Consider the following 14,121-nt stretch of genomic DNA (forward strand, 5'->3'; position numbering starts at 1 on the left):
TGGTGCCAAGTAATTGAGTGACCAAACAAACAAACAAAAATTCAGGGTTTCTGAATTCCAGAAGTAGAGAAATAACCCATGTATTGTTGCAACTCCTTTCACATGACAAATGCTGGCTTTTCCTAAGGCCAAGTCCTCAATTCTCTCCCATCTCACTCTATACTGTCTCCCTAGCAAGCTCACCCATAACCACAGCTTAATTACCACTGTCATACAGATGAGCCCAATCTATATTTCCATCTCGGACTGCTCCTCTGACCTTTAAGACTGTATGTCCAACCATCTACTTGATTTCTCCTGTAGGATGTCTTAAAGCCCCCTCAAACTCAACTCACTCTCCAAACCTGGTACTCTTCCAGCCTTTCTTATATTAGTGGCTTGCCCTACCATTTTGTCTAGTTGTGCTTAGGAGTCTTTTGATACCTCCTGTTCCTCCCCTCAACTTGACACTTGTGTTTTGCCAAATTCTGCTTATTCTACTTCCTAACAAAATTCATAATCTATCTACTTCTTTCCATCTCCATTATCACTATTGTACCATCACCTCTCACCCGGAGTACTGCAGCATTTCCTAATGTCTACACATATCTACTCTGGCTCCCCTCCAATCTATTCTGATTATAGTCAGAAAGGTCTTTTTGTAAGGAATGCTTTATCATCCTCATACTTAAAACCTGTATGACTTCCCACCACCCTTACAGTAAAACACAAAACTCTTTAATGTGGCCTACAAGGCCCTGTGTGATCTGGCACATGTTTTGTTTCCAACGTCTCCTGAAACCCTATTACTATTCACACCACAGCTACATTTATCTCTAAGTTATTCATGTCACCATGCTTCCTCCTGATATGGGGACTTTGCATATTTTGAGCTTTCTTTTTTTCAGATGGAACCATTTCTCCTTTTTTTCTCACCTAACATTTATTCATGCTTCAGATCACATTTTGAGCAATCCCTTCAGGGTAACTTTGATCCCCCTCACTAGGTCAATCCAGCTGTTATAAAGTATCATAGCACTATCCTATGTCCTTGGAGCACTTGTCACAGTTGCTTTTTACATTAGTTAGTGTGATTACTTGATTATGTTTTTTCATTAAAAAAATATTTATTGATCAACACAGGGAGTAGCAGCCTGCATGGAAAGTGCCCTAGCCCTCTTGCTTGTCAGGGGCCACAACGCTAATTCCTTAGCAACCACCTGCCACCCCCACCGCTTATTTTATACAGTCAGGGTCTTGCTCTGTTGCTCACACTGTAATGCAGTGGTGCAAGCATGGCTCACTGAGACATGGCTCACTGCAGCCTCTAACTCTTGGGTTCAAGTGATCCTCCTACCTCAGCCTCCTGAGTAGCTGGAACCACAGGTGCACACCTGGCCCTTTTCTTTTCTTTTCTTTTCTTTTTTTGTAGAGGCCTCCCTATCTTGCTCAGGCTGGTCTCAAACTCCTGGCCTCAAATGATCCTCCCGCCTTAGCCTCCCAAATCACTGGAATTACAGCATGTACCACAATGCTCAGCTTGAAGCCCTTCTTTCTACGTGGCTTTGGGCTTACTCTCTGGAAACATCCAAAGAATAGAGCAATGGGGCTCCTCTGTTATGAAGACTCATTGCTGCCCCTCCAGCCTGCCTACCACTGAGCGCTTCTTGACTTCGGAGAATCAACCTTCCTTCAGAAGGGCTGACCTTCCAAGGGTATGCCAAGGAGCAGCTGACCTCGGAGACTAGCATCCCACTTCCTGATTATTTGATTATCATCTGTCACCTCTCACTAAATTGTGAGTTCCTTGAGAGCAAGAACTCACCATGGTATTCCTAGTCTTTATCACAGTGCTCAGCCCATAGTACACTCATTTCTTTTTTTTTTTTTTCTTTTTTTTTTTCTTTTTGAGATGGAGTCTCACTCTGTTGCCCAGGCTTGAGTGCAGTGGCACAATCTTGGCTCACTGCAACCTCCACCTCCTGGGTTCAAGCAATTCTCCTGCCTCAGCCTCCCGAGTAGCTGGGATTACAGGCACCTGCCACCTTGCCCGGCTAATGTTTGTATTTTTAGTAGAGACAGGGTTTTGCCATGTTGGCCAGGCTGGTCTCGAACTCCTGAGCTCAGCTTACCCACCCACCTTGGCCTCCCAAAGTGCTGGAATTACAGGCGTGAGCCACCTCACCCAGCCTGCACATAGTACACTCTTAATAGATATATGTTGCATGAATGACTGAACATGTTTAAGGACATTAGGTCAGTAATTGTTTTCTCTGGGAGCAAAGTACTAAAATTTTCAGTTTTCTCAACTTCTTTTTATTTTCCTTCCTTCCTTCCTTCCTTCCTTCCTTCCTTCCTTCCTTCCTTCCTTCCTTCCTTCCTTCCTTCCTCCCTCCCTCCCTCCCTCCCTCCCTCCCTCCCTCCCTCCCTCCCTCTTTTTTCTTTTCTTTCTTTTTTTTGACAGAGTCTTGCTGTGTCACCCAGGCTGGAGAGCAGTGGTGTGATCTCGGTTCACTGCAACTCCGCCTCCAGGGTTCAGGTGATTCTCCTGCCTCAGCCTCCCAAGTTGCTGGGATTCCAGATGCCCACTACCACACCTAGCTAATTGTTTGTATTTTTAGTAGAGATGGGTTTTTGCCATGTTGGCCCGGCTGGTCTTGAACTCCTGACCTCAAGTGATCCTCCCACGTGGGCCTCCCAAAGTGCTGGGATTACAGGCGTGAGCCATCGCGCCCAGCTATTTTCTCACCTTCTTTAAACCACTGACTGGATTCCATATCCATGTTCAAATAGTTGTGTATATTTTATAACAGTATGTTCTATGATGGTAGAAAAATAGATCTAGTCATGGCTCCCATAAATTTAAATACCAGTTTAAAGAGAGGAATGAATAGAGTTTTGCAACTGGAATTTCTGATGTGAATCTTTGAAAAGAATGTCACCTTATAGTGCCATTAGAATAACTTAAATTTTAACATTTTTCCGTTGTGTTTTGTTTTTCCATTTTGGTTTTCTTTTTTTGAGAGTTTTGTTCTGTCTCCCAAGCCGGAGTGCAGTGGCTCAATCATGGCTCAATGCAGCCTGGACCTCCCAGGCTCGAGCAGTCCTCCCATCTCAGCCTCCTGAGTATCTGGGACCACAGGCGCATGCCACCACACCTGGCTAATATTTTTTTTGTAGAGATGGGGTCTCATTATGTTGTCTGGGCTAGGCTTAAACTCCTGGGCTCAAGCAATTCTCCTACTTCAGCCTCCCAAAATGCAGAGATTACAGGCATGAGCCACCACACCTGGCATTTTTTTTTCTATTTTAAATACATTTTATTGTTTAGGGCAATTTTAGGTTCACAGAAAAATTAAGCAAGAAATTCCAGAGAGTTTCCATATACCCCCTGACCACCCCCAACCCCAGTCTCTCACTATCAACATCATGCACCAGGGTGGTACATTCATTACAATTGATGAAGCTATGCTGACACATCATTATCACCCAGCGTCCATAGTTTACATTAAGGTTCACTCTTGGTTTTGTACGTTCTGTGAGTTTGGACAAAGGTATAATGACATGTACCCACCATTAGCACAGTATACAGAATAGCCTCACTGCCTAAAAATTCTCTGTGCTCTGCCTATTCTTTCCTTCCTCCTCACTATCCCCTGGCAACTATTGGTCTTTTTACTATGTCCATATTTTTTTATTTTCCAAAATGTCATATAGCTGAAATCACACAGAATGTAACCTCTTCAGATTGGCTTCTTTCACTTATCAATATGCATTTAAGTTTCCTCCATGCCTTTTCATGGCTTGATAGCTCATTAGTTTTTAGAGTCAAATAACATTTCATTGTCTAGATTTGCCACAATTCATTTATCCATTCACCTACTGAAGGACATCTTGGTTGCTTTCAAGTTTTAGCAATTGTGAATAAAGCTGCTATAAACATCCATGTGCAGGTTTTATGTGGACAGAAGTTTTCGATCATTTGGGTAAAAGTGAAAGAGCACAAGTGCTGGATTTTATGGTAAGAATATGTTTAGTTTTGTAAAGTGTCTTCCAAAGTGGCTGTACAATTTTGCATTTCCATCAGCAATGATTGAGGGTTCCTGTTGCTCCACATCCTCACCAGCATTTAATGTTGTCAGTGTTCTGGATTCTGGGGATTCCAATAGGAGTGTAGTAGTATCTCATTATTGTTTCAATTTGTATTTCCCTAATGATATAAGATGTGGAACATCTTTTCACATGCTTATTTGCCATCTGTATATCTTCTTTGACTAGGTGTCTGTTCAGGTCTTTTGCCCATTTTTCAGTTGAATTGTTTGTTTTCTTATTGCTCTGTTTTGACAGTTATTTGCATATTTTGGATTACAGTTTTTAAATCAGATACGTTTTTTAGAAATATTTTCTTATAGCCTGTGATGTGTCCTGTCATTCTCTTAACAGTATCTTTTGAGGAGCATACGTTTTTTTATTTATTTTTTTTTTTTAATTTTTTTATTTTATTTATTTATTTTTTTTTTTTGAGACGGAGTCTCGCTCTGTCACCCAGGCTGGAGTGCGGTGGCCGGATCTCAGCTCACTGCAAGCTCCACCTCCCGGGTTCACGCCATTCTCCTGCCTCAGCCTCCCGAGTAGCTGGGACTACAGGCGCCCGCCACCTCGCCCGGCTAGTTTTTTGTATTTTTTAGTAGAGACGGGGTTTCACCGTGTTAGCCAGGATGGTCTCGATCTCCTGACCTCGTGATCCGCCCGTCTCGGCCTCCCAAAGTGCTGGGATTACAGGCGTGAGCCACCGCGCCCGGCCCGTTTTTTTATTTTAATGAAATCTCATCTATCAATTATTTCTTTCGTGGACTCCACCTTTGGTGTTGTATCTAAAAAGTCATCACCACACCCAAGGTCATCTTGATTTTCTCCTATGTTACCTTCTAGGAGTTTTACACTTTTGCATCTAACGTTTAGCTCTATGATTCATTTTGTGTTAATCTTTATGAAGGGTGTAAGTCTGTGACTAGATTCTGTTTTGTGCATGTGGATGTTCAGTTGTTCACACCATTTTTTTTCTTGTTTTTGTTTTTAAAGGTGGGATCTTGCTCTATTGCCCAGGCTCATCTCAAACTCTTGGTCTCAACCAATCCTCCCTGCCATAGTGCTGGGATTATGGATGTGAGCCACCATGCCCAGCTGAAGCACCATTTGTTGAAAAGACTTTCTTTGCTCAATTGTATTGTCCCTGCCCCTTTGTGAAAGATCAGTTGACCATACTTATGTGAGTCTATTTCTATGCTCTTTATTCTATTCAATTAATCTATTTGTCTTTCTTTTACCAATACCATACCATCGTTTTTTGGTTTTTTTTTTTTTTTTTGAGACAGAGTCTTGCTCTGTCGCCCAGGCTGGAGTGCAGTGGCCCGATCTCTGCTCACTGCAACCTCCACCTTCCGGGTTCATGCCATTCTCCTGCCTCAGCCTCCCAAGTAGCTGGGACTGCAGGCACCCGCCACCATGCCTGGCTAATTTTTTGTATTTTCAGTAGAGACAGGGTTTCACCATGTTAGCCAGGATGGTCTCAATCTCCTGACCTCATGATCCTCCCGCCTCAGCCTCCCAAAGTGCTGGGATTACAGGCCTGAGCCACCGCAACTGGCCTACCATACCATCTTAATTACCATAGCTTTATAGTAAGTCTTGAAGTTGGGTAGTGTCAGTACTCCAACTTTGCTCTTCTTCAATACTACGTTGACTATTCTGGGACTTTTGCCTCTCTTTATAAACTTTAAAATCAATTTGCCAATATCTGCAACATAACTCTCCGGGATTTTGATTGGGATTGCATTGAATCTACTCATGAAGTTGTTGGGAAGAACTGATATCTTGACAATATTGAACATGGATTATCCCTCTTATTTAGTTCTCTTTCTTTCATCAGAGTTTTTTTTTTTTTTTTTAAGATGGAGTCTCTCTCTGTCTCCCAGGCAGGAGCGCAGTGGCGCGATCTCAGCTCACTGCAACCTCCACCTCCCGGGTTCAAGCAATTCCCTGCCCCAGCCTCCTGAGTAGCTGGGATTACAGGCACCGGCTACCACGCGCAGCGAATTTTTTTGTATTTTTGGTAGAGACGGGGTTTCACCATCTTGGCCAGGCTGGTCTGGAACTCCTGACCTCATGATCCACCTGCCTTGGACTCCCAAAGTGCTGGGGTTACAGGTGTGAGCCACCGCTCCTGGCCTCATCAGAGTTTAATAGCTTTCCTCATATAAATCTTGTACATATTTCACAAGATTTATACCTGCATATTTCATTTTTGAAAATGCTAATGTAAATGGTATTGTGTTTTTATTTCAAGCTCCACGTGTTTATTGCTGGTGTATGGGAAAATGATTGACTCATGTACATTAACCTCATATCCTACAACCTTTCTATAATTGTTTATTAGTTCGAGGACTTTGTTTTTGTTTTGTTTTGTTTTTGTAGTTTCTTTTTTTTTTTTTTTTTAGAAAAAAACCACAGAGCTTTATTATTCTCAACACCAATGGCAACGGTCTTCATAGGACAAGAGAGTGAGTTCTGTCGATGGATAGGCAGCCCCTACTTGCCGGCGATAAGCGGGTTCCGCAGGACCACGATGACCGAGTCCCTGCGCAGGAACATCTTGGAGATGTAGCGGTCTTTGTTGACTGGCTTGGATTTCTTCTTGCCCTTGCCGCTCTTAGGGACCTCAGTCCACATCTCCTTCACGTTCTCCAGCACCATGTTGCAGTGCCTATCGAAGGCCTTCACGCGGCCCAGGAGTTTCTTATTGTTGCGACAGTTGATGAGCACTTGGGTGTTGTTCTTGACTGACTGAGTGAGCACAGAGAGTGGACCCGTGTTAAATTCCTCCTCCTCTCGCTTCTGCAGCTCCTCTGGGGTCATCTCACTCTTGGGCTTGTTGAGGAGGCTCATGATGGTCACTAAGCTCTCCGTTCACCCCCGTTTCCCTGTTTTTGTAGTTTCTTAAGAATTTTCTACATAGATGATCATGTCATCTGCAAACAAAGTTTTATTTCTTCCTTTCCAACTTACATACCTTTTATTTCTTTTTCTTGTTTTATTGCATTAACTAGGACTTCTGATACAATGTTGGAAATAAGTGGTGAGAAAAGATGTCTTTGTTCCATATCTTTGCAAACAAGCTTCTAGTTTCTCATCATAAACTATGATGTTAGTTGTAGGTTTTTTGTTAGCTGTAGGTTTTTGTAGATGTCCTTTATCAAGCTGAGGAAGTTTTCCTCTATTCCTATTCTGCTGAGAGTTTTTTTTTAAATAATGAATGGGTGTTGGATTTTATTAATTGCTTTCTCTCCATTTGTTGATATAATTATGAGACTTTTCTTTTTTGCTTGTTGATGTAATGGATCACATTGATTGATTTTTCAAATGTTGAACCATCCCTGTACAGCTGGTATATCCCACTTGTTCGTGGTGCATAGTTTTTCAAAAATTCTTTGTTGGATTTGATTTGGTGAAATTTTGTTGAGGATTTTTGCATCTATGTTCATGAGAGATGTTGGTTGTTGTTTTATTTTCTTTTAATGGCTTTGTCTGATTCTGGTATTAGGGAAGAGCTGGCCTCATAGAATGAGTTAGGAAGTATTCCTTCTGCTTCTATATTCTGAAAGATATTGTAGATAATTTGTATAATTTCTTTCTTAAATGTTTGGTAGAATTCACCTTGATAGAATTTACCATCTGTGCCTGGTGCTTTCTGTTGTGGAAGGTTATTAATTATTGATTCAATTTCTTTAATAGATTAAGAAATTCTCTATTCTTATTTAGATTGTCTATTTCTTGTGTGAGTTTCGGCAGATTGTATCTTTCAAGGGATTGCTCTATTTCACCAAGGTTCTCGAATAATTTTTTCATAGTATTTCTTTATTATCTTTTTTTTTGAGACAGCGTCTTACTGTCATTCAGGCCAGAGGGCAGTGGTGTGACCATAGCAGACTTGAAATCCTGGGCTCAAGTGATCCTCCTGTCTTAGCTTCCTAGGTAGCTGGGACTACAGATGCGTGCCACCACACCTGGCTTTTTTTTTTTTTTTTTTTTTTTTTGGTAGAAACAAGGTCTCTATTGCCCAGGCTGATCTCAAACTCCTGGCTTCAAGTGATTCTTCTGCCTCAGCCTCCTAAATGCTGTGATTACAGGTGTAAGCTACAATACTTGACCTCTCTTATTATCATTTTAATGTCCATGGGATCTTTAGTGATGGTTCCTCTTTCATTTCTGATCCTAGTAATTTGTGTCATCTTTTTTATCTTGGTTTACCTGCAAGGACGTTTATTAATTTTATTGGTCTTTTCAATGAGCCAGCTTTTTGGTTTTGTTGATTTTCTTTATTGATTTCCTGTTTTCAATGTTATTGATTTCTGGTCTGTCATTATTTCTTTTATTCTGTGTACTTTGGATTTAATTTGTTCTTCACTTTCTAGTTTCCTTAGGTGCAAGCTTGGATAATTGCTTTTAGATTATTCTTCTTTTCTAATATACATATGTAATGCAATAAACTTCCCTCTAAGTACATTGCTTTTGCTGGATTGTGCACATTTTAATAGTTGTATTTTCATTTCCATTTAGTTGACAATATTATTAAGTTTCTTTTGAGATTTCTTCTTTAGCCCATGTGTTATTTAGAAGTGTGTTGTTTGATCTCCAAATATTTTGAATGTTCAGGTTATCTTTCAGTTATTGATGTTTAATTTCATTGTGGTCTGAGAGAACACGGTGAATGATTTCGATTTTTTAAAAAACGTAATGTGTGTTTTATGGCTAGAATGTGATGTATGTTTCAATTTAGCTTGAGAAGAATGTGTATTATGCTGTTGTTGGATGAAATCATTTATAGATGTCAATTATAACCAATTGATTGATGGTGCTGTTGAGTTCAGCTATGTCCTTAATGATTTTTTGCCTGCTGCATGTGTCCATTTCTGATGGAGGGGGGTTGAAGTTTCCAACTATAATAGTGGGTTTCTCTGTTTATCCTTGTAATTCTATAAATTTTTGCCTCATTTATGTTAATACTCTGTTATTAGACAAATGCGCATTAAGGATTGTTATTCTTCCTGAAGATTGACCCCTTTTATCATTATGCAATGCCCCTTTGTATCCCTGATAATTTTTCTTGCTCTGTTGTCTGCTCGTCTGTAATTAAGATAGCTTCTCAAGACTTTTGATTAGTGTTAGCTTGGTATATCTTTCTCTATCCCTTCACTTTGAATCTATGTGTGTCTTTATATTTATAACCGACATATTGTAGAAATAATCTAACTGGGTCTTGTTTTTTTGACTCATTCTTACAATTTCTGTTATTTAATTGGTATACTTAGATAATTGACATTTAAAATCACTATTGATTAATCATCTGGGTTAATATCTGCCATATGTATTACTGTTTTCTCTTTGTTGCCCTTTTTATTTGTTTCTGGTTTTGTCCTCTATCCTTTTCCTGCCACTTTTGGTTTTAATTGAGTATTTTATATGATCCAATTTTCTTTCTTCTCTTGGCATATCAATTATACATTTTTTGGAGCTTTCTTAGTGGTTGCCTTAGAGTTTGCAATATACTTTTACAATTAATTCAAGTCACATTCAAATAACATTTCACTAATTCACATGTAGTGCAAGTACTTTAAAATGAATTATCCCTATTTCTTCCCTCTTGTCCCTTGCATTATTACTATCATTTATTTCACTAATACACAAGTGTACGTAACTATATATCTATACACACATAAATGTGCATATGTAATCTAACCCTTGTTGCTCTTATTATTTTGAACAACTATTACCTGCTAAATCAATTAAAAATCAGTAAATAAAAGTTTTCCTTTACTTTTATTTATTTCATCTCTAATGCTTTTTATTTCCTTATATAGATCCAAGTTTCTGATGTATATACTTTTCTTTCCCTCTGAAGAACCTTTAAAACTTTATTTATTTATTTATTTTCTTTGAGACAGTATTGTGCTGTCACCCAGGCTGGAGTGCAGTGGTGTGAGCTTGGCTCACTGCAACCTCCACTTCCTGGGTTCAAGCAATTCTCGTGCCTCAGCCTCCCAAGTAACTGGGATTACAGCCATGTGCCACCACACGTGGCTAATTTTTGCATATATATAGACACATATTTATACACAAAAAATATATATATTGTGTGTGTGTCTATATATATATATATATATATATATATTAGTAGAAACAGTGTTATGCCATGTTGTCCAGGTTTGTTTTGAATTCCTGACCTCAGGTGATCTACCTGCTTTGGCCTCCTGAATTACTGAGATTACAGCCACGAGCCACCATCCCCCAGCCTAAACCTTTTTTTTTTTTTTTTTTTTACAAATCACTTTCAACAAATTTTCCCAATGTTTTCTTGTCTGCAAAAGTCATTATTTATCCTGCACTTTTGAAGAAACTTTTTACAGGATACTTAATTCTAGGTTGGTTTTTTTTTTTCTCTCAACACTTTAAATATTTAACTCCACTCTTCTTGCTTGTATAGTTTCTTAGAAAATCAGGCGGCGGGGCACAGTGGCTCACACCTGTAATCCCAACACTTTGGGAGGCCGAGGCAGGTGGATCACAGGGTCAGGAGTTCGAGACCAGCCTGGCCAATATGGTGAAACCCCATCTCTACTAAAGAATATAAAAATTAGCCCAGCATGGTGGTGTGTGCCTGTAGTCCCAGCTATTTAGGCGGCTGAGGCAGGAGAATCACTTGAACCCGGGAGGTGGAGGTTGCAGTGAGCTGAGATGGCGCCACTGCACTGCAGCCTGGGCACCAGAGTGAGACTCCATCGAAAAAAAAGAAAGAAAGAAAATCAGATGTCATTCTTATCTTCACTCCTCTATAGGTAAGATGTTTTTCCCTCTGTCTTCTTTTAAGCATTTTTCTTTATTTTTGATTTCCTGATAATATATGCCTAGGTGTAGTTTTTTGTTGTTGTTGTTTTTGTTTTTAAATATTTATCCTGCCTGACATTCTCTGAGCTTCCTGGGTCTGTGGGATGGAGTTTGACATTAATTTAGGAAAATTCTTAGTCATTATTCCCTCAAATAGTTTCTGTTCCTTTCCCTTTTACTTCTCCTTGTTGTAGAAAGGGTCTTCTAAAAGTTCATGGAAAGTGTATATTATGAAAAACTATATATGACTTAAAAATTTTTTGCACCAAACTAAAGTCATCCTAACTTGTTCTAACATGTCTGAACAGGTTCTAGTTTGAAGAACTAAGAAGAATAAGACGTCGGTTTGAAAACAGCCTCTATTAGAACATTATGAATTCTGCTCAAATTGAAGCAAGAACCAACATTAAATTTGTGATGAAACTCGGGTGGAATAATGGTGGTATCACTGATGTTTTATGAAAAGTTTACAGGGACAATGCCCCAAAGAAATAATCAGTTAACAAATGGATAACTCATTTTCAAAAGGGAGATTATATTGAAGATGATCATGCAGCAGCAGATTATCCACATCAATTTGTGAGGAAAAAATTCACTTTGTCGTGTCCTAATTGAAGAGGACCAACGATAAACAGCAGAAACAATAGCCAACACCATAGACATCTCAATTGGTTCAGCATACACAGTTCTGACTGAAAAATTAAAGGTGAGCAAACTTTCCACTTGACGAGTGTTGAAACCACTGCACCCAGATCAGCTTCAGCCAAGAGCAGAACTTTCGATGGAGATTGTATTATGTTTCTTAAAAATTATTTTTAATTATTGTAGGTACATAGTAGGTGTACATATTTATAGGGTACATGAGATATTTTGATACAGGCATATAATAAGTAATAATCACATCATGGAGAATGGGGTATCCATCCTCTCAAGCTCAATTGAAATTTTTTTTGACATTTTCATCATCTACTTTAATCTCTTCATTTTACAAATGAGGAGAATGCATTGCCTATGGTCTCATAGCAAAGTGACGACTAGGTTGGGACTAGAATCAGTAAAGGTTGGGACTAGAACCAGGTGTTTCAACTAGTCTCGTATGTGTCCAAGTGCACCATACTTGGTGGTTTTGAATTCTTAGAGCTGAGTCTTGTGTGGTTAGGGGGTCATGTGCAACTTCGCTAGTAGGGAGTTCGCTTCTTAAAAACTTTTTTTTTTCAGCTCCCCACACATCTAAATATTTTGTGATGAGATACTTTGAAAGGGTAAGTCTGGCTCCATGAATGTCCCATCTGTATAGCTGCGAGGTATCCTGATTTAGAAGGGTCCTGGGCTCTGGCTCTGTTTACTTTTTTGTTTGTTTGGTTTTTTTTTTTTAAATTATGCTTTAAGTTCTGGGGTACATGTGCAGAACGCGCAGTTTTGTTACATAGGTATACATGTGTCATGTTGGTTTGCTGTACCCATCAACCCGTCACCTACATTAGGTGTTTCTCCTAATGCTATCCCTGCCCTAGCCTCCCAGCCCCCGACAGGCCCTGGTGTGTGATGTTCCCCTCCCTGTGTCCATGTGTTCTCATTGTTCAACTCCCACTTATGAGTGAGAACATGCGTTGTTTGGTTTTCTGTTCTTGTGTCAATTTGCTGTGAAATTTTAAATAAGTGGGATCAAGATCCTGAAGCATGTCTTTGAAGAATTGTAACAGGAGATGAAACATGGCTTTACCAGTATGATCCTGAAGACAAAGCACAATCATAGCAACGTCTACCAAGAAGTGGAAGTGGTCCAGTCAAAGCAAAAGCAGACTAGTCAAGAGCAAAGGTCATGGCAACGGGTTTTGGAGATGGTAAAAGCGTTTTGCTTGTTGACTTTTTGGAGGGCCAAGAGACAATAACATCTACTTATTACGAGAGTGTTTTAAGAAAGTTAGCCTAAGCTTTGGCAGAAAAACTCCCGGGAAAACTTCACCAGAGAGTTTTTCTTCACCAGAACAATGCTCCTGCTCATTCCTCTCATCAAATAAGGGCAATTTTGTGAAGGCTTTGATGGGAAAACATTAGGCGTCCACTTTACAGCCCTGATTTGGCTCCCTCTGACTTCTTTTTGTTTCCTAATTTTACAAATTCTTTAAATGGCACGTATTTTTTTCTTCTGTTAGTTATATAAAAAAGACTACATTGACATAACCAAATTCCCAGGGCCCTCAGGGATAGACTAGATAGCTGGTATTATTGCTTATAAAAGTGTCTGGACATTGACGGAACTTGTATTGAGAAATAAAGTTTATGTATTTTTATTTTTATCTTAAAAATTGTTTTACACAGGGTCCTGCTTTGTTGCCTAGGCTGGCGTGCAGTCGTGCATTCAAAGCTCAATTAAGCTTCAAACCCTTGGGCTCAAGCAGTTCTCCTTCCTCAGCTTTCTGAGTAATTACTACTATATGCATGCACCATCACCCCTGGCTTTTTAAAAAAATTTCTTTTGTAGATATGGGTCTTGCTATGCTGCCTATTTTTATCTCTTAATTCTATTTTTTCCACAAACTTGTTGAAGTCTTCTTGTATTTCTGTTACGCATATGCTATATCTTTGTTTCATAGTTCTTGGACATTCTGTTTCTTTTTTTCATTTTTTTCTTTGCTTTTCAGTTTTGAAAGTTTCTATTGACATATACTCAAGCTCAGAGACTCTTTTCTGAGCTGTGTGTAGTCTACGAATGTGTCCAATAAAAATATTCTTCATTTCTGTTACAGTGTTTTGATCTTTACCATTTCTTTTTTTATTCTTTCTTAGAATTTCCATATCTCTGCTTACATTACTCAGCTGTTCTTGTGCATTATCTACTTTTTAAATTAGAGCCCTTATCACATTAATCATACATAGTTTCTTTGAATCTACCAACTGATAATTCCAACTTCCCTTCCATGTATGAGTCTGGTTCTAATGCTTGCTCTGTCTTTCAAAGTGTATTTTTTTTGTTTTTTAGTATGCCGTATAATTTTTTGTTGAAAACTGGTCATGATGTACAGGTACTGGGTGAAAGAAACTGTTCAATAGGCCTTTAGTGATATGGTGCTAAGGTTTTGGGAGAGGGGAAGCATTCTATAATTTTATAATTAGGTCTCACTATTTTAGTGATGCTGTGCCCCTGGACTCTAGACTTCAAAAGTGCCTCTCTGTGTCCTCCCTTCCCCCTACCTTAGA

General features: G+C 39.3%; 1 pseudogene across 1 annotated transcript; it reads right to left on the reverse strand.

Moving 5' to 3' along the window:
* Positions 1-6,472: 6,472 nt before the first annotated feature.
* Positions 6,473-6,960, reverse strand: LOC105490466 (small nuclear ribonucleoprotein Sm D2 pseudogene; annotated as a pseudogene). The gene has a single exon (XR_011618092.1). The product of XR_011618092.1 is annotated as a small nuclear ribonucleoprotein Sm D2 pseudogene (transcript).
* Positions 6,961-14,121: the final 7,161 nt, after the last annotated feature.

This window comes from Macaca nemestrina, chromosome X, assembly GCF_043159975.1.
Source record: "Macaca nemestrina isolate mMacNem1 chromosome X, mMacNem.hap1, whole genome shotgun sequence".
NCBI lineage: Eukaryota > Metazoa > Chordata > Mammalia > Primates > Cercopithecidae > Macaca > Macaca nemestrina.